At 49.8% G+C, this 19,107-nt stretch overlaps 1 long non-coding RNA gene across 3 annotated transcripts in view; it reads right to left on the bottom strand.

The window, feature by feature from the left end:
- Positions 1-18,564, bottom strand: part of LOC137666498 (uncharacterized) — a 32,330-nt gene extending 13,766 nt beyond the window's left edge. Inside the window, exon 1 of one of the 3 annotated variants that reach the window (XR_011048656.1) lies at positions 18,415-18,564. This is a non-coding gene — a long non-coding RNA (uncharacterized lncRNA). Of the gene's footprint in view, positions 1-17,477; positions 17,876-18,013; positions 18,081-18,414 lie in introns of those variants that run through there. The other 2 variants (XR_011048655.1, XR_011048657.1) reach the window with 2 other exon arrangements.
- Positions 18,565-19,107: the final 543 nt, after the last annotated feature.

Here is a 19,107-nt window from a genome sequence, read left to right as displayed (position 1 = left end):
TGGCCAGTTCATCTGAAAATAGCAACAAATACCTGGCAGCCAACTGGATTCCCCACTCCCATGCCCGCTTGGCCAGGCTAGGTATTTTTGAAAGCGTTATAATCCTTCATGATGTTTAAAAAAGCACAATCGGCCAGGACCAGTAAATCTCTTTGTCCTCTCCTTCCCCCCATCTCCAAGGATGACAGACCATTAGCCATCTTCTTTCATTTTTATACCTTAATAGCAAATTGACCCAGTTTCAGCCTTGGAACAAATACCTTCAGATGGGATAAGTAACAAGGGGCCTCAAACACCTGTATTAAAAAAAAAAAAGCGTTTCTCAGTGTAGCTGCTCCTCTTTCCAAACAGCTGGATCGAGAGGCTCAGGAAGCACATTCCTTCAAAACCAGAAAAAGCCCTGATGGGGCAGAGAGGCCCAGGTTAACGTGGAAGTGTGACAATCAGCCAGCAGAGAGTGGAGCAGCCTCGACACTGACTGCTTTTCATGAAAACATTTCTGCTTTCAACAAGTGTTACCATCACAAATAGTGGAATAAAAACAAAAAAACTAAACTTTTTTTTCCTTTACAAAACAATAACTGAGTTGCAAGCTGATGCTTCCCACAGAAAACTCCGTTTTGAGAAAGGAGCCATTTATACCAAATATAGATAAAAAACTCTGGAGTGATTCTGAGAAGACCTAATAACTGCTCTTACTACGTTTCAAAACTAGGAGGACATCCACCAATGCCTGTGGATGCATCCACCTTCTGAACAAGAATGTACCACTACTTCCACCATAGATGCAGACTGAGACATACAGAAAATAACATTAAAAAGCTCTTTTAGCTCCTAAATTACCCCGACTTCAGCTGGAAGCCAGGCTCCTTATTTAATGTGGCCCTTATCACCAAAGGAATGAAAAAAAAGACATAGCAGAGGCAGCGTTTCAGGCCATGCTGTACACTTTCCCTCCCTGTGACGGGGAAACTGGTCTGCCACTGCAGAGCCCTCGCTCCCGGGCTGGGATGAGGAGGGATGATGGCGAGGGTGCTCTGTGCCACCCCTTGCTCCGCTGCAGGATCACAGACATGTGCTGTCGCCATCACAGGGAGCCACCGGACCTCCACCACAGACAATGCCGCTGCCGCTCTTCTCCCTCAAAGGACACCTGAACATCATCACCACCACCCCTGGGGTATGCAAGCCTCAGCCTGGCACTAAAAACTAGAAAAAAGGGGACAGAGAAGGTCCCCAGCGCACACGGCAGCACAACAATGGGAAGTAAAGGCGATCCTAATCCCCCGGCTCAGCAGGACCGTGCACATGCCATCCCGCAGCATAGCTGTCAAGCGCCCATCTATCTCAGCACAATGACCTGGTGATCTGTCTGCGGGACGGCACACAGCTCCACACGCTTCCCGTGCGTGTGCAGGAGGGACTTTCTCCCCCCAACGCAATGGGGATAGCGGGGACACAAGCACGCAGCCATCATGCCGTCTGCCTAGCACCCGGCCCTATACTTGCTCCCGTCCTCCCAGTTGGGGCTGGGGCTCAAGCAAAGGGAAGGTGGCAGAGCCTGGACACCCCTCCATCATCTTGCGCAGGAGAACCAGCCGTGCCGACTTCCACGGGAATTCTGCTTATTATCCTCCCCCCGCAAGGAGCTTAATTAACTGCCTGTAAAAGTAGACCGTGATTTATCATATAACTTCTATCAGAACAGCAAGTGCAAGTATTGCCACATCTTTCCTCTCAAAACTTAAGGATAGCAAATCTTTAGCCCCTGTGTGCCATTTTATCTTGACCTGGGAAAGTACATACGCTGGACTTGCACCACATTTCCTTTATTTTTGCCTAGCACCAACAGTGACTATAAAACTTCACCTCTGGACCTGTACAATTTGGTTCAGTTTGACTATGTTTCTGTTTCCTGACGGAAAGAAAGAGGCTTTTGGTTTGCAGAATGGCGAAGTTATCAATTAAACATCCTCAGCACCCTTACTGGACCTAATCAGTACTCACAGGGAGAGATCACGCTTCTCCCCATGTATCTGATGGTTTCTCGACACAAAGTTTTCTTGCCTACTAATTCTCTGTGTTCTTTCCAAGAGTTTGCCGCACAATATCCTCCAGCCTGCTACACTTGAGCGCTGTATTTTGGAAGAGCACATGCCTATTTGTTTGAAACATTAGCTACAGTATGTGGGTGCAACATTGCCCTGAAGGCACAAAACACTTGAGACCAAGAAAGGTATCTTTAACCTTCTTCCATCTCGCTGGTGTGATTCACAGCGGCACCTAACAGCATACCACCACCATCATACCTGTCCTTGCCTACTCCTACCCTACCATACTGAGCTTGTCAGCGGGAATTTTGTTGCCAGCCCTGAAGCCAGCATTTATGTTATCAAGCCAAGTGTTTTTGTTTTTCACTTGATGATGGGGAAAAACAGAAACGAATCGCAGAAGCTTTTGGAGACAAAGATCCCTCCAGGATGTGCCAGCTGATATTTTCAAAGACTGACTTAGCACAACATCAAGGAAGCCAGCATCCAACTTGCAAGCAAGCAAGACCAGCTCCATGCCAGCCATCAGCCAGGCTCAAGGACCATTAGTGACTGCAGTGAGGAAGGAGGAAAGGGAAGGACAGACTAACACTGCACCTGTCACAAGAGGTACAGCCACATGCCTGGTCACCACTCTAGAAGGAAACACAGAGAATAAAATGAGGGGGAACCTCTATGAGCAACCACAATGTCTCAGACAGTGGTGGCCATAAACAAGTCAGCACTCGCCAAGACTGACCACACAGCAGTGCATGGGATACCACACTTAGCCTTCAGCCTAGAAACAGGAGACACGCATGGGAAGAACTGGCAAGTGAAGACAGTGTCCTATCAAGCCTGCAAATCTGCACGTTGCACACAGAGGCTCACAGCAGCCTCACATAAACCATTCGCCCATAGCCACCGTATATCTAGTTACAACCCCCAGAAACACAGCTGATGTGATCACTAGGCCTTTATCAGCATTCAGACAGAGCAGAGAAGGTCAAGAGAGCCATCATCCAGGAACAGAGGACAAGCACAGCGAGCTCAATGGGAACTTGACAGGACAAGAATGACTGCAGTCACAGAGGACCGAGAAGAGCTCGCTCACGTCGCGCTCTCTTTCCGAGGCCCTCAAAGACAACAAAACCTCTGACCTTTGATTAAATCACGCTACTCTCAGAAGATGGGGCAGCTTAGAGGCTCAGGGATTCAATAGGAAGCTATTTATCCCAAGGTTATGGGTTCATACCCTCTTCAAGTTCTCTTTTCTTAGTCAATTAAAACAGGGCACTCCATCTGCATTAAAAGAACCTGCTACTAAGGGCACAGCTAGATACTGCCTCATGAAACAGGCAGATTAAGAAAACACAGCCCGTTTGCTGCTCCTTGCAAGCTCCATGGGCAAGCATAGCAACTTTGGGAACACTCCCTGCGCAAAGTGAGCACAACCTGCTTTTACACCCAGGGTAGCAAAGGAGGGGATCGCAGGCGAGCAGGCACGGCTGCCTTCACCAGCTCCCAACAGCAGGTTAGGCACATCCCCATAAGGAGCATCATGGATGGAGCTGATCCTGCCCCAGCCTCTGAGCTAAATCCTGGGAGACTTCTGCCCATCCCTGTACCACTGCTTTGAGAGGAGGCACATTCAGCTGGTGACCACTGCCCAGACAGCTCTTCCTCCTACACCAGCTGGTGCCCAGAGGCCAAAGCCCCACCGCGACCTCATGGTGGGGATAAACAGCAAGACTGGAGATATGCTTCTGCCTTTGCACACACAGAGCAAACAGCATCCATGGGGCTCCAGCCCTTGCTGCCCAGGAGCCTGACAACTTTGGACTGGACATCTTCCAGCCCTCAACCCAGTGGTGACATTGGACAGTCCCTCCGAAGGAGCACTTCTGTGGACACTTAGGGCAAGCTGAAGGGAGGAGACCCTCTGCCCTCCTCCTGCTGCAGACCCAGCCCCAACAGTGACAGAAACACAACAAATGCAGAGGTCGAGCAAACAGGGAGGAGAGAGGACACCTTCCACTACCTCACCAGGCCCAGAACAACACATGAATCAAAGTTAATGTATAGCTGAAACCAATTACTAACAGAAACCAAACTATCTCAAACTATCTAGGAACTCCAGCTGCTTGCTGCATTCAGGGTTCCTGGTAGTGAGTACAGATACAGTCAAAACCTTTTTTTGTTGTTTTTTTAGCCCATAAAAAGTCAAAATAAAAACATGCTCCTGCACACAGAGTGCACACAGTCACCTCTGTCGCCTTTAGTGGCTTCCCACCAAGAAAACAGACATCCCCCACAAATGCAACTATTAGGTGCCATAAAACTTTCGATAACTCCAAGCTTTTCCTATATTTATCTGTCTCCATTTAGCCCTCACCCAGGGCTAAACAATAACCATTTGTTCTATCACCCAATCTCCCCTCCCCAACCAAGAAAGGGAATTGGGAAAAGGAGGGAGACTCATGGGTTGAAATTTAAACAGATTTAAAAAAGTAACAAAACCAATATTGATACTAATACAAAAGACACAAAATTATACTTAGCTCATAGAGTGGTGGCAAGCTCCTCCAGGGATAGTAACCGTTGAGAAGAGAGGAGAAGGAAGTAAAAGAAAGCAGAACAGAGAGCCCCCCATCCCCAGCAGCTTTCCCATTTGTAGTGAATGTGACGTTAATGCTATAGAACACACCTGTGGGCCAGCCTGGGGCAGCTGCCCTGGCTTACTGCTAATGGCCTTGATCACCATCCCACAGCTGGCCACACACTGAAACAAAATGTAACAGAAAAGTGATTCTATAAATTTTATCCCCACAAAACCAGGACATTACCCCTTGGTCCAAAAGCAGAGAAGGGATTTAAGCACAAACTCCCCATGCACCAGGACGGAGCTGCTGGCCCTGCCGGAGCCCTTCCATGCATCGTGGCCAGTACAAGGGTAATGTGGCAAAACGGAGGGGTTTGGAAACAAACGGGAAGCAAGCGGAGTTTTCTTCCATTCAAAGATGGTAATTAATTTGGAGAGGACTGCATATCCTTTTGGCTTCTAATTAGTGGCAAACAGAGTCAACCTTGGTTCATATGAGTGAGAAACTATTAGGGGCTACGGATCTGCAGCCAAGGAAAACAAATCTGTACCAGTCCTTCACCCCCAGAATAACTTCTGATTGTCAAGCACAGTTACCAGGGGAATGAATAGCTTCTCCTGCAAGCTCCTCACTCAATTAAACTAACACAGGCAAAAAGGCCAGGCAGCAGCAGCAGGCAGCACAGGGCAAGTCAGACACACGTGCTTGGCACAAGCAGAGCAAGCACAGCAGGTTCAGAGTGATGAGGGAGAGGAGGAGCAGTCCACAGCCTCCATCATCACAGAAGACACCCAAGGCTTCTCCTTGAGATGCTGAATGGCAAAAAAGAGTGGGGTTTGTGCCCCTGAGCAGACTTCAGGAAGCTTTAACTGAGATGACAACAGCACACCCTGGTATCCTGAGCTGTGATACATATTTAACAGAGACTGATAAACATCTGAGTGAGGAAACACAGAAGAAAAGGCCTTGATTCATTAGTAGTCCAGAACTATCCTCTCACTGCTCCCCCTCTACTCAGCAGCCTTATAATTACAACTCTGCCTGTAAAATCAGGACAGCCATCAAGTCAGAGCACAAAATAAAAGGCCAGGAGAAACAAGTACAATCCTTGGCCCTTCTTGAGCAAGAAAACAGAGTGCCTAAAGCATCCCGATCACCTTTGAAAGCACACAGAAAAAAAAACATTCAGATGCAGCAGGAGCTTGTTTTTGTTCCCAGTTGCTCTTTGCAGACCAGCTGTTGGGGCACTAAGGAGCCACATGAAGAGGTTCAATTCATTTCCCCGCCTTGTGCAGCTGAATTCCATTAAGAGGATCAATATGGACCTTGGAGGCTACAGTGACATATAGAGACCTTCCTTACTCTTCACTCCTCTGCAATGTGCTACAGCTTCATTTTCTCTTTGGAAAGTTAGCCCAATAGCTCTTTTTTTAGGGGAAAGCAAAGTGTCAGGCAGCTTCTGGCCCATGCAGCACCGAGCAAACATCTCCTGATAAAAAAGGCTGCAAGACATTCATTATCTAAGACCTCCGAATACTCCATACAGGCAAAGTCATTGCAGTGGAGTTCCCTAGTTCTCAGGGTGTTGCCTCTGGCAGCTGGTTGGAGCTGCATTTCATGGTGGGATGGTGCAGGAACAGCCAGGACATGAATCCTGGACAAGAGTCCAGAGACATCTCCAGAATAAATTGCTGCTTCAGCAACACACATCCATCCTTGACCTCAGAGGCATCATGGACCTTGCAACTAAATGTCCACATCTGGAGAGAGGGAGGCAAGCAAAGGATTCAGGCCAGCCAGAAGCATCGTGCCTTCATGCACCACCACCAAGGAGGTGGACACGCCTGTGGACAAAGGCAGGCAGCAAGCAAAATCCATGACTCCTCCCTTTCAATTGGATTTTAATAAAGTGTGAGTGAATAAAGGGCTGAATATCGTTCTCCCTCAAAAGCTAAAGGAAGTTGTGTCTTTGATTTCAATGGAAACGCAGCCTGGCCCTCACATAGCTGAAGGCAGCGCAAGCCGCTGTGGTCAGACCAGCCCGATGTAGCAGTGGCAGGTGCTCTGCAAAGCTGCACCCACACAGCCAGGAACACGCCCCAGCTCAGATGGGCTCTTCTAGCAGGTGTTATTTGAATCCTGGGCATCTCTCTAGCAAAGGCAATGATATTTAACTTCCTTGTGGGCTCAGGAGGCTGCCAAACATCTGTTGGGATTAGTTGGTTCATGTTTGTAAAGTGCACACAAATGCTGTCGTAAGGAAGGGGCTGACCTATTTAGGGATCTGAATGCTGAACTGAGACCCAAACCCACATACTGTGTTTGCACATATGGCTGTATCTCCCCTGCCAGATTTTACTGTGTGAAGCTACGATGGAGGCAGAAGGTGTCACCTATAGCTTACAGCCCGCTTTTGGTCACTGCTAATTTAAGTGAGTCATACTGCTCCCCTCCTCCACTTTGCCCCATCCAACTACACAACTGCATTTTGTTAACAAGCTGGGCTAGTGCTGCCAAAATGCCATAGGGGTTGCCCTTTGCAGGAGAAAACCACCTTCCCTCAAGCCTCCATCCCACTCCCTGGAGCCCAGGGCTGTAGATCACAGTCTCAGCCCACGGATCTCCAGCAGGCTCCCAGAGGCCAAGCTGCAGCAGATCAACCACCCAAATTCCTCATGGCAATTTGCATCAAGTTTCACATTTCTCTTGGGTGTCCCTCCCTCCCTCCCTCCCACAATGGCCTCCTGTGAGTAAGGGCTGAGGAATGAGACAGTGAGCTTGCACAGCTCAGAAACCACAGTGATAAACAGCTATGAGGGAGATGAGCTCCCCAGAAAGGACAGGGAAGAGCCCAAGTAGGTTTCAGATGGAACCGAGAACATTTGTTAAAGGGATTATAGGTGGCAATGGCTTGTGATGGCAGGGCCATTGGAGCTGTACGTTCCCATGACTCAGAATTGCTTCGCACCAAGTTGCAAGTCCTAGACATACAGCTTTGCTCTGCCAAAAGCTGCTGCTCCCCTTTCCTCCGCAGACACGTTTCAATACTTATCAGGTCTCCATCTTAGTCACGTCCTGCTAACACACACTTTCTACATCGTTTTCATCTTCCCTCATAATCAATCTCTATGTCCCCAAGTCAATCGCTTTGCTTTTCTCTCACCGTCCTCTGCTTTATCTTCGTCTCCCAGGACAGAAGCTCCTCAGACCCAGATGCAGCTCCACGGGTGCAGCCTGTGCTCTTTGCTCGGGTTCACAGGACTTCAACACACACAGTTCGGCAGACTCACTACTCTCCTTTGGGTAGCATAACAAGTGACAGGCTCAGCCCAAGATGCTACAGGTCAAATTTAGAGATACAGACAACACAAGAAAATGTTGCCCATGGGATACAGAAGCAAAAACAAAGAGAAGGACAAACAGGAGACGAGGAGCACACCAATACCATACCCAGAATTACTCATGTCTTTCATTAGATGGATAGGCCTTGTCTTGTTCTAGAGATCAAGAGCATCTAGAATCACTTCCATTACACGTCTGGTAGAATGTGCACAACTAAAACACGCAGAAAATATTCCCATCCTAGCAGGTACATCCACCAAGACAGCTGGAACTAAACCAGATAATACAATGTGGGACTTCAAGATAATACACAGCTACCTTTGTACATCCAGTTCCACCCACAAAACTGGGCATACCCTTAATCAGGTATGAACCAAATCATCTCAAACATGAGAAACTTACCAAGTGCTGTTGCAAAAAAATCATAAGGTTGCTTGTGCCTCGCTGCATTTCCCCTTCAAGGGATGGGAAGCAGCAAACACAGGTGGGGAGCAGCCCTGAACACAACAAAGCTGGAGCAGATCACTTTTGCTAGGACTTCTTGCACGTGATGGCATGAGCCAAGAGCTAAAACACCACCTCAGGCATGCAAATGCATACAGACCAGAGGCTTGGGCTACAGCATCCAGGGAACTCCGGCAGGCAGGGAACCAGGGTGGTGCGGGTATGGGTATAACACCCCAGTGAGTGGCCTGACCCTAGACAAGGTGTGGCACTACCAGTACAGATGACCATTGTAACACACCGGAGCATGAGTCCTCTCTTTTTCACCCCAGGGTACATCACAGCAAAGCACTACATCGGGTGATGCAAAGGTGAGGTGATGCCAACCCACCTGCCTTGCATTCTCAGACAGATCTGATACCCACCTGTAAAATAAGTGACCACAAAACACTGCACACAGGTCGTGTGTGCAATGAGAGATGGGAGCTAACTTCACACAGAATAACTTACAAAGAACCCACCCTACAGGGATCCTTATGTGTAGCAAGGCAACGAGCTCTGCTCTTGCAGCTCCTTCTCCTCCCGCTCTACGATGCAGTCCTTAAAAACTTCACCAACTTCCCCAGCCCCAAGTTCACAGCTCTCCCACGCAGCAGAGCAAAACACACCGTGCCAAGCCATGGAAGGAGGCGCCCAGGAACTCCGTAAGCTGCTATCCTTTCACCCGGACACTTTGAGTAGCTGAGTGGGCGGAATGCCTTGGGAAGACAGGCTCATTTATGTTGTTAAATTCACCTGCTGCTCTGGCCTCATTCCCAAATCTCGTACACAGAGGGAGACACTCAAAGAGGCATTACCTGCCAAGAACACCACACTCATCCCTGCAACAACGCAGAGGTCCAAGGCATTAGTCCTAACTTCCAAAATATGCTTCTGCCCCACAATTTGTCACTTAATGCCACTGTTATAGAGGCTTGCAACTTGTCTGCTTCACTCACAGTGTGATCTCCTGCACCGTACAAGGCTGACTCTTCATCACAGCGAGGCTACAGCCATTCTGCATGCTACAGCACTGTTTCAGAAGAAAAGCAGCCAGACATCTCCCCAGATAACTTTAACTCTTTTGCCCACCATTTCTTCCCCATCTGTCTGCATTGGGAGCAAATTAGGATTCGGGTACAGGACAGTGCTTAAACACTTGCTTATCTTTAGGCACACAAGCAGCTGCAGAGAGTTCAGCTGGATTACTCATTCACTTGAATTGCAGACTTACTATGCGGAAGGTTCACCAAGCCCTCCTTAAATGGCAAAGATGCAATGCCATGTTTTCCAAGCTCAGCTCTATGCATCCCAAGGAACCCAAGAAAGAAATGGATTCTCTGAAAAAGCACCGAAGAGGAACTGCATTAGGGAAGGCATAATTCTCATTCTCAAAAAAAAAAAACCCAGCCTGCAGGATCAGAAGTGATGGAGAACCACCACAGCTTTGAAGGAAGCTTAAACTACCCTAAAAACTGGTAGTCTTACTGTACACAGGAAAACAAGCCACTGAGGAAGCGCACAGTGGATGATAAGTCCCCATTACCCTTATTCTACTCCTTGAAATATGTTTTTATACATAAATACCACCTGGACCTTAACCATTTTTGTGGCTTATTTCTGGACTTCCCCACCACCACATTTCAGATTCAACAGCATTAAGCTGCCCTGGTTTCTAAATGCCAGAGGCAAAGACCAGCTCCCATACTAAGCTAGGCATTTCAATGCCCTTGCAAGATAAGTACAGGCCTTGACTCCCAGTCAAGGATGATGATGATAATGCATAAAAGCCAGGTAAAAGCGGAAGAGATGGGGGAGATGGACTGTAAAGATAGGCATAACTGCAATACGCAGTTCAGAGTAATCTGCAGAGTTGGGTGGAAAGGATGCTAACTTCAGTCTGTAATTACATACAATTCTTTTCAACCATTTCTCTGTTTGATTACCAGTTATGACTGCAAAGTAAAGAGAAAACCCTGACCTAACTGGGTTTTTTCTCCTGGATTTCAGTGTCAGGGATGACACAAAACTCCCAACCTCACTTCTCTCCAAGCCTCAGTGTCCCATCAGTAAAATAGCAAGAATAATTTTCCTTCACTTCAGGAACGCACTGCAAAAACAGTCACCTCGACTGGCAAAGCGCTCCAATGAAAGAGCTAAGAGCACTCCAGAAAAGCACAAAAGGAAATTAATAATTCCGCATTCAATCCCAAATTCGAATAGTATGTAGTAAATAAGGCTGGGGGCCACACACTGCACAAAAAGAAACGAAACTGAATAGCCGCTCATTAAGTATCACCTTCCCCTCTGGGCAGAAAGAGTAGGTGCTCTGGCAATTAAGTGGCTGTATCATAATACCCGCTTGCAGGAGAGGCCAAATTAAGGTTTCATCAACAACCTCCATTTCATAGCTTTGGAGCACTTGGACTTTGCAGCTTTAATACCGTGCTTTTAACCAAGTGCATTGCTCGTAATTAACTACAGGACTGCCATGTGGCTGCCGCAATCACTATCTGCTTCTCTTGGGAAATCCAGATTAAAGGCTTGTTTTGGCCACACTAATAGCTTGAGGTATCTCTCAAGATTTGCCCAAACCTATGAAAAGCAAATCAAGTCTCTACCTCAAGTGATGAGGTGTGTTAAATTCAAGCCAGCTGATCTCCTTCAGGGCTGAGCTGAAACAGGAACGCTGCTGACAGCAGGCAAGTGAGGCTGGGGAGATGCAGCAGCTGGAGTTACAACCACTTATCAACTGCTAATCCAATCACTCTCCCAAACCAGCCGCTGCACACCGCGCTGTCTGGGAGACTCCTCACTTTCATTCAAGCTTGCCTCATTAAGTGGAGTAATTCAAGTCTGTTAAGGTGAGGTAATAAACTGCTGAAACAAAAAGAGCTCCTTAGGGTACATGCACACAGCGCATCGAAGATGCACATGCACGTTACGGAGATGTAAACCACAGCAGTTGGGGTACAATGAACACAGCAACTGCAGCAGGACCGCCTGCAAGTCACCTGTGAAGCACCCCAAGTTTCTTTTCAAAAAAAAAAAAAAAACAACAAACCACCTCACCAACCTGAGTTTCACGCAGCCAGCCACGTTGCTGAAAAAGCCCTAGAGGAGATACTTTAAGTTTGCTCTGCTATGCTTAACTAAGGCTTGGAGCTGGACCACTTTTACCCCATCGTGCAGTGCATCCCTACCCACCCCACTGGGCTCCACTGCCCCTTCTTCAAGGTCTGCAGCAGGATCTGTCAGCCCCCTCCACCCGGCCTGCCCTTGCCCAGCTGGCCAGGCTGGTCCCACAGCACAGCAGCTGGGTCCTGGCTCCCCAGCAGTGTTACGGCCCCAGCTGCGCAACCCTGGCAGAGGCTCTCCAGCTGGAGAAGGGAGCAGGAGCAGAGGGAGGAGACAACTGCAGCTCCCCACAATGACATCCACTGGCCAAAAAAAGGGGAGGGAGGGAAGTTATAAATTGATGCATAAACAAGATCTGACTGATTCGGAGCTAATAGGGTAGTTTACTGAATGTTAATTAAATCCTCTGTGCCTGTTACCAACTGTGGAGATCAACGTATTTTTAAATTAAATAAGCAATAAATGCTTAGATGAACTTCTATTAAATTTCACCCAGTGAATGAAGTATGTGGGGCTTTTAATAGACATTAAACAAAATAGTTATGGCAAGTTAGTTGATATTTTATTACCTAGATATAATGGCCATATTAAATCTCAACTAACTATTCCACTGGCGGCACAATCATCCAAGACCTGGCAAAGTTTGCCTGCCTTGAAGCATCACTGGCAGCGGTAGAAGGGGGAGGAAGGCAGCCAAGTGCTGAATGGCACCTACTTAGAGGATGCTCAAGTGCCTAAGCCCACTTAGGCACAAAATGGGATCCCTCCCAGCCAGATCTGGAAACCTCGAAGAGGGCTGACAGGGGCTCTCACACAGAAACAAACCTGGCATAAATCAGAGACCTCAAGCATCCCACCTCCCCCCAACCCCCCCCAACCAAATGAAGCATTTTATGGGGTTCCTGAGGAATCACTGTATTATGAGGTTCCCTTATGGCATCAAGGGCAACAGAAAACATCCTCACTAACAGCCTGCAACGCTCAAAAGCTTGTATCTTTTTCTAAGAAAAGGTTATCAGCAGCCCACAACTCCACGGATGTTTGTTTTCCTTTCCTGAGCATATTGCAATAGTTTGGGAGTGCTTCTGAGTGACTCACACGTGTGTCACTGTCACCCACAGATCCCAACAACAGATATTGACAGTCTAAAATGACAGAGACTTGCTGACAGCTACTTAAAAATTATCATTTTCATGCCAGCTCTTGCGCTTGCTCAGAACGTGATCGAAACCAGCTCTTTTAAGATGAAAGCAGAATCTCCACCGAGGTGTCTCTACCAGTAACCTTAATCACAATGATTAAGTGTGGGTAGCAATTTTTTTTTTTCATGTCTGGATTGGAAACATCACAGGACCCATCTGCCCTGCCGTGCCTCGAAGCAGAAGGAACGGAAAGAGCTGAGCCCTGCACCTCACTAACCCCCGCTTCGTGGACAGGCACAAGCTCTCAAAAAGCTTTTAAACTTTGTGGGGTTTTTCTGGTCTGTGGTTTTCGGTTTGATTTGTTGTTTTCTTTTCTCTGTTTGTTTCTATTTTACAAAACAAAAAGCTCCCTAAATTAAAAAGAGGAAAACACAGAGCTCTTCAGACTTTACCGATGCTCTCCTCCAGCATCCCAATGCATACGTGAAAGCTGCTCCCAACATCTTCCCTCCAATTCCTCCTCTGGAACCGTTGTTCGTAAAGTTATTTCAAGTCCTGTATTTTCCTACATATGACCCACGCTCTTTAAAGGTATTGTTCCTTGCGAATCTGTCCCTGAGATAACCCACATCCTTAGATAAGCTATGGTTTCAGTCTCCCCCGCTCCTGCCCGCTGCAGTTCCAGTAAACTCTCTAGCTTTTAGCAGAATTACCATGCTACGAGAGCGAGAGCAAAGGGAGACGATGAAGCCACCGAGGTAAGAAAGCAGCTGCAGAGGACAGAAAGCAGGCAAGAGCATCGCTGTCTCGCTCACGCGTGCACAGAGCAAACACAGATGCTGGATCCCAGACTTCTGGTGGTCACACAGCCTTGGTATTCATATTGCTTCCCTAAAGGCTCCTCTCCATCAAAACATACCTAAAAAGCACAGATGTACCTAAAGGAAATACATATTTCTCGTCATCCCAATGCCATCTTTAAAACCTCTCCGTGCATACACAGGGACTTCCCTCCACCTGAGGGGATTACCAGGGCTGACACAGGCTGCACAGGGAAGAGCATGGATGACCAGCCGGAGGTGAAACCCAGCGTGGTCCGGGACCAGCCGGAGCATAGGGTGTAGGTGCTGCCCAGAGCCACGTCAGGGACAGAAGAGTTTATTATTAGGAGAAAGGCAGAACTGCGTGGGTCAGGCTTTCAGAAGCTTGACAGGGAATGAAATGCCACCGAGGATGCATTGTTCATACAACCATGATGGGCAAAGGAATAGAGAAACCACTGCGGGCACCCTGAGGGTATATGGTTCCGCAGACGCACGGAAACTGTCTTCTTGCAAACAATTTGTCATCCACCCAAGCTGCTGCTTTTCTCCAGCTACAGTCAGCAAGAGATGTTTCAGAGAAATCTGCACAAAACAGTCTCTTCTTTCCAATTAGATGTTTACGATGTAAAAGCCATCACCACCAGCTGGTATAACTCTGAATGTACCTGACATTCATACAACCATCCCATCTCCTTGCCAGACTTGGCTAAATTCTGGTCCTCAGCAACATTCTACATGATAAGTGCCACCATTTAGTTACATGGAAAAACACTTAATTTTGTTCATTTTGAATCAGCCACTTTCACCATGGCTTGCACTGGTACAAAGGAACAGAGACCCCCTTTCCACTCACAACGGTGCTCACTGTTTCAGTGACACCTTTCTAACGTGTGTCCTTTATATAGGAGTGATCCCAAACTACTGGTCAAACTCCCCCAGGTTTTCCAGCTCCCCATTGTTTTTAGTACCCCTCTCCAAAACCACATGCACCAGGCTTCACGGATCAGAAGGGAACCACTTATGTTTTGTAGTCAGACATTATACAGATGAATACAAGCAGCGATTTTAACAAACAAGCCAACAGTCAGGCTCCGAAATTAAGTGAACGGTATCTCCACTCTGACCACGAATCCCCACACAGTAATGCATACTATGAGCTATAATTAAAAAAATACATACTGATGATCATAAGATGTATTTAAAAGCACTCCAGCTCCACTGAGACTGACACTACTAGGTGCCTTGCAAACCTCACTAGTCCAGCTCTGGAGCTTCACCCCTGAACATGCCAGATGTTCAGATGATCACTGATGAGTACTTTGGCAAGGGATACACACCTGAATCTACACTTTCATTATTTGAAAGCTTGAATTACACTGCACCAGTTCCTGATTCTGGTAAGACAGCGCCCATTACCTCTCACTAACACAGGACAGCTGACAATGAAATTCAGAGCATTCAGAGATCTGATGTGCTCTGCATGTTTCCATAAGACAAGGCAGCTAAACTGCACAGGAACCTGGGATTTTCTGTACCCTGACCCTGACTGATGGGATACGGGATCTGAAATCCACTCCTGGCCCACCAGCCTAGAGGCAGGTTTTTGCCAGTTTGCCCTGGTTTCACTAGAGCAGATCACAGACAATATCATTCAACACTTTTACCCCATCAAGCTGAGTGACTGCTCATCCAAACAGTGACTAACAGAAGGGGACGGGACCCACAGAGCGAGAGCCTGCACTGAGATGGCCATGCTCACCAGTATCCTGCCCCAACACCTGCACCGATCTCCAAACATGCTCCAAAGAAGAAAATCTCACCTCGGTGAAATGGGAATTGAAGCTTCTGCCCAGCCAGCTTACAGGGCCCCAGCTGGTACCAACCACGCCGGGCAACTGGGACTTGCACGACGGAGACAACCGTGCAGCAACGAAAGCTGTAATCCTCACCGAGCCAGGCACCATGCACCGAGGAGACTGCACAACAGCGATGCATTGCAGTTTGGGGCTGTACCGACGGAAGCTTCCATGAGACACAGTTTTAGCTTCATTTTCCTGGACATGTCCTCCATTTCCACCCAGGAGTTTACCCAGGCAGCGTACAAAGGTCACATAACCCTGACTGGAACTTCTGGATGGCAGGGCCACTGGCAACGCAAGACATGTGCATGACCAACGTGCCCACAGCCTCCATACAAGACACACACGCTGGGGCTGACTTTTGGAAAGAGGGCATTAAAAATCACTCAAGTGCCCTCTCTGTGTACAATGGGCGCATTTTCACTGTCCAACAGACTCATCGCACACCACCTACCCACTACCAGGCACCTCACTCCAGCCAAGAGACCCTCAAAAAGCCTACAGTGACCTCCAGCAACACACATGCTCCAAACAGGCCCTTCAGCCACAGGGCTGGGAGAAGAGCCTACAAGGACCAGAAGACATCTGATGGCAGAAGAGCCCCCAGCACCAAAACTGATGAGGACTTCGTGCTGCCACCATCCTGGACCACGTTCCTCCCACTTGGTAGCTTTTCCCAACAACAGCCAACACAAGCTGACTCAGGTGGAAAAAAAAAAAAAAAAAAAAAGAAAAAAACAATAAAAGGAAAACTATATATGAAACTCAACAATTAGAGGGCTGCAGGCCCCATTAGCAGCACTAGCACCTCACTGGAGCTGCAGGCAGGACTGGACACTGAGGGTAGGAGCTCACTACCTGGCGGCCCTACAGCCGCCACCCACACCATCACCTGCTGACAGCCCATCCCACCAGGAAAAACCCTCCAATAAAGGCTAAACAACCGAAAGAGGGGAATAACAGGGCCAATAAATTTAGGAGTGATAGGATGAAAGGCCATGGGGTGGGCAGGGGGAGACAGAGTAGGCCAATGAGCAGAAAGAAGTTTCAAACAGTAAATCTTTATCCTCAGATGGAACTACTTCCTGAGGGAAATCCCATATTCCAGAGTATTATTTTGCCTTGCCTGGGCCAGTCCTACTGCAGCAAGGGTGAGGATAACCAGAAAGTCCCTCACATCCCCAAACTGTGCCGCTGCACAGCAAGCTGCGCTATGCACAGGCCCGCAACCAACATTTTCCAGCGTGGACGTGGTTGGTAACGTACAGATGAAATGCTGTGTTGCATTTTCTGGCTCCAAGCATTCCCCTGCCTTCCTAATATCCAGTTATCTGTAATTACTTGGTGAGCCAGCACCTGCTGTACCACCCAGCTCCCAGACATCCCCGGACTCCCCACCCTCTCTCAGATCTTGCCCCAAAAATCATTCCTGGAATGTATAAGCACAAACTCTACAGGTAAATGAGTCCAAGGAAGCAAAGAAATCCTTAAGTCTAAAATGTTTCCAAGAAATTATGACTTCCTTGCATTTCACATGGGTCAAAACCACTTTCTGCACATGGGCCAAGGTGTTGTAGATGTGTAGGAAGACACATCAGCAAGCTTGATGGTTCCCACAAGCTCTTAAAATTTTGTGTATCATCAATCGCCTAGCATGAGAGAAAGATACCAAACAGGAACCCAATCCCAAAACCAAACAACTGGGCCAAAATGTCAACACTTCAAGGCATAGAAAAAACAAACAAAAACATAATCAAAACAAAGCAGGAGAATCCAACGCTCAATTTGTCTCACCAACGGGGCCAAACTGCACCTCGAGGTACAGTAGCCAGAGCAATTACGGCATGAGTTTCTCCATCAACACTTCCTACTCGGGAGCACTGCCTTCTCCCCAGCACAGCCCCAGGGCGTGGAGAGTGCTCCTGAACAATGGCAGGAATAAGATTTGCCTGTTCAAAAGGGGAGGGCGAGAGAAAGGGGAAGGAGGAAAAAAAAAATTATTAAAAAAAACCCACCCAGGGTGACGTAAGGGTGTGGGAAACTTTTACGTCCTTACCTGCGGGGGAAGGGTGGGCCTCCCCGGCGTATAAAAGCTGCCTGGGCTTTACTCAACTTGTGATTTACTACCGAGCCCCGGCCGAGGGGCCGGCGGGCGCACGGTGGGGCGGCGGGGAGCGCTATAGCGGGGGCGGCGGCGGCCCCCGCCCGGGCCAGGTGCACCTGCGGCCAGCAGCACCGCGCCGCCCAGCCCCGGCCGCCCGGGGGGGGACTCCGGCCCGCGGGCAGCCCCTGCCCGGCGCGGAGGTGGGGGAGGGCGTGCAGCGGAGCCGCTGAAGTACCGGGGAAGTTTCCCGCCGGCCCACACCCGAAGCTGCCCCCGCCCCGCAGGCCGAGCTCGCACCGCACCGGGCTGGGCCGGGCCGTCCCCCCGCCGCGGCGGCCTCGGTGCCCCGGGCAGAGGGAGGAGCCAGGCGCGGCCCCCCCCAGGCGGCCGGCAGCGCTCCCCGGCCGGGGGCTCCAGCTGTTGCACAGCTGCCTCGGCGGGCGGAGGTGGGGGAGAGGAAGGGGGCAAGTTATTATCTGCAACAATACCTCGGGGGGAGGAGGCAGCGGAGGCGAGCGCGGCGGCGGCGGCGGGAGGAGGCGGCGGGGGGAGGTGGGCTCGGGGCGGGGCCGGGGCCGCGGCGGGGCCTGGGACCGCCCCGCCGCGCCCGCCCCTCGGCCCCGCCGCCGGCCCCTTCCGCCCGCCGGCCCCTTCCGCGCACCGCGCAGCTGCTCCGCCGCGTCCCCCGGGCCGCCCCCCCCCCCCCCCCGCGCTCCCTGCTCCTGCGCCCCCACCCTGCCGCATCCCCTCGGCATCCCCCGGGCCAGCCCCTCCCGCGCTCCGCCCTCCCGCATCCCTCTTTCCGGTCCTTCCAGCCCCTCTGCATGCCCCCCGGCCGCCGCGCTCCCGCGTCCTGCATCGGTCCCTCCGCGCCCCCCTCGGCCCTTACCTCTCCTCGGGCGGAGGAGGGGGGGGCCGGCAGCCCCGACGCCCCCGAAACAAAAAGCGAAAGCGGCGGCCGCTGCCTCCCGCCCCGCCGGGCCGCTGCGCTCTGCCCGGGGCTGACGTCAAGGGCCCAAATTCCTGCAGGCAGATTTGTCCATGTAAGGGCCGGAGCCGGGGCCGGGGCCGGGGCGGCCGCACGGCGGGAGGGGGCTGCGCTGCGCGCGCGGCGGGGGGCGGCAGCTGACGGTACCTCGGGGCTGCGGGGGGGCGACGGGGCTGGAGGCAGCCCCGACCCTGAAAGCATCACCCTGCCCTGTAAGGCCCAGAAACGCGCACCGTGGCTTGCAGTGTTCAACTTTTCACGGAGTTTTGTCCAGGGCTCCCTCTGATTTTTTTTTTTTGTGCTTTTCCAACCAGCTTTTTCACTGTTCTTCCCCAACCGGGGTGCATAAAAAAGTGGGGGGAGGTAAAAGGTGCTCGGAGCTACATAGGAGCTGCCTGCTCGGAGATTCAAAACAAAACCTGTCGAGCATACTAAGGAGAGGGGGAAGGGAAACTGTGTTTTCTGATCGCTTTCTGTTTTGAGGCTATTTATAAGGATTGCAATTAAAATAATTCGGATTTTGAGCGTGATGATTATTTTTTATAACGGAATGTTACCCTTTAAGTAGCCGTTGAGTATCTGCATTTGCCCTGA

Source organism: Nyctibius grandis, chromosome 8, assembly GCF_013368605.1.
Source record: "Nyctibius grandis isolate bNycGra1 chromosome 8, bNycGra1.pri, whole genome shotgun sequence".
Lineage (NCBI taxonomy): Eukaryota > Metazoa > Chordata > Aves > Nyctibiiformes > Nyctibiidae > Nyctibius > Nyctibius grandis.
Note: the sequence above shows the minus strand (reverse complement) of the source record. Positions and strands in the feature narration are given on the sequence as shown.